Genomic DNA, 1991 nt, shown 5'->3' on the forward strand with positions numbered 1-1991 from the left:
TATCTCCATGAATCCCCCAGAAATACAAACTACAATCAGAGAATACTATAAACACCTCTACACAAATAAACTAGAAAATCTAGAAGAAATGGATAAATTTCTGGACATATACACCCTCCCAAGACTAAACCAGGAAGAAGTTGAATCCCTGAATAGACCAACAACAGGTTCTGAAATTGAGGTAATAATTAATAGCCTACTAACCAAAAAAAGTCCAGGACCAGACGGATCACAGCCGAATTATTCCAGAGGTACAAGGAGGAGTTGGTACCATTCCTTCTGAAACTATTTCAATCAATAGAAAAAGAGAGAATCCTCCCTAACTCATTTTATGAAGCCAGCATCATCCTGATACCAAAGTCTGGCAGAGACACAACAAAAAAAGAGAATTTTAGACCAAAATCCCTGATGAACATTGATGCAAAAATCCTCAATAAAATACTGGCAAACCGGATCCAGCAGCACATCAAAAAGTTTATCCACCATGATAAAGTGGGCCTCATCCCTGAGATGCAAGGCTGGTTCAACATATGAAAATCAATATACGTAATCCAGCATATAAACAGAACCAAAGACAAAAACCACATGATTATCTCAATAGATGCAGAAAAGGCCTTTGACACAAATCAACAGCCCTTCATGCTAAAAACCCTCAATAAATTCGGTATTGATGGGACGTATCTCAAAATAATAAGAGCTATTTATGACAAACTCACAGCCAATATCATACTGAATGAGCAAAAACTGAAAGCATTCCATTTGAAAACTGGCATAAGACAGGGATGCCCTCTCTCAACACTCCTATTCAACATAGTGTTGGAAGTTCTGGCTAGGGCAATCAGGCAGGAGAAAGAAATAAAGGGTATTTAATTAGGAAAGGAGGAAGTCAAATTGTCCCTGTTTGCAGATGACATGATTGTATATTTGGAAAACCCCATCGTCTCAGCCCAAAATCTCCTTAAGCTGATAAGCAATTTCAGCAAAGTCTCAGGATACAAAATCAATGTGTGAAAAATCACAAGCATTCTTATACACCAATAACAGACAAACAGAGAGACAAATCATGAGTGAACTCCCATTCACAATTGCTTCAAAGAGAATAAAATACCTAGGAATCCAAGTTACAAGGGATGTGAAGGACCTCTTCAAGGAGAACTACAAACCACTGCTCAATAAAATAAAAGAGGACACAAACAAATGGAAGAACATTCCATGCATGGATAGGAAGAATCAATATGAAAATGGCCATACTGCCCAAGGTTATTTATAGATTCAATGCTATCCCCATCAAGCTACCAATGACTTTCTTCACAGAATTGGAAAAAACCACTTTAAACCACTGGATCCCTTCCTTACACCTTATACAAAAATTAACTCAAGATGGATGAAGACTTAAATATTAGACCTAAAACCATAAAAGCCCTAGAAGAAAACCTAGGCAATACCATTCAGGACATAGGCATGGGTACGGACTTCATGTCTAACACACCAAAAGCAATGGCAACAAAAGTCAAAATTGAAAAATGGGATCTAATTAAACTAAAGAGCTTCTGCACAGCAAAATAAACTACCATCAGAGTGAACAGGCAACCTACAGAATGGGAGAAAATTTTTGTAATCTATTCATCTGACAGAGGGCTAATATCCAAAATCTACAAAGAACTCAAACAAATTTACAAAAAAAAAAAAAAACATCGAAAAGTGGGCAAAGGATATGAACAGACACTTCTCAAAAGAAGACATTTATGCAGCCAACAGACACATGAAAAAGTGCTCATCATCACTCGCCATCAGAGAAATGAAAATCAAAACCACAATTACCATCTCACACCAGTTAGAATGGCGATTATTAAAAAGTCAGGAAACAACAGGTGTTGGAGAGATGTGGAGAAATAGGAACAGTTTTACACTGTTGGTGGGACTGTAAATTAGTTCAACCATTGTGGAAGACATTGTGGTGATTCATCAAGGATCTAGAACTAGAAATACCA

The 1991-nt window shown here is 37.2% G+C and overlaps 1 protein-coding gene across 3 annotated transcripts in view; it reads right to left on the reverse strand.

Moving 5' to 3' along the window:
• Positions 1 to 1991, reverse strand: part of PDE1A (phosphodiesterase 1A, calmodulin-dependent) — a 421413-nt gene that overhangs the window by 159569 nt on the left and 259853 nt on the right. The gene's annotated exons all lie outside the window — the stretch shown is intronic.

The sequence above is a fragment of the Mandrillus leucophaeus genome, unplaced genomic scaffold (genome assembly GCF_000951045.1).
Source record: "Mandrillus leucophaeus isolate KB7577 unplaced genomic scaffold, Mleu.le_1.0 Scaffold614, whole genome shotgun sequence".
Lineage (NCBI taxonomy): Eukaryota > Metazoa > Chordata > Mammalia > Primates > Cercopithecidae > Mandrillus > Mandrillus leucophaeus.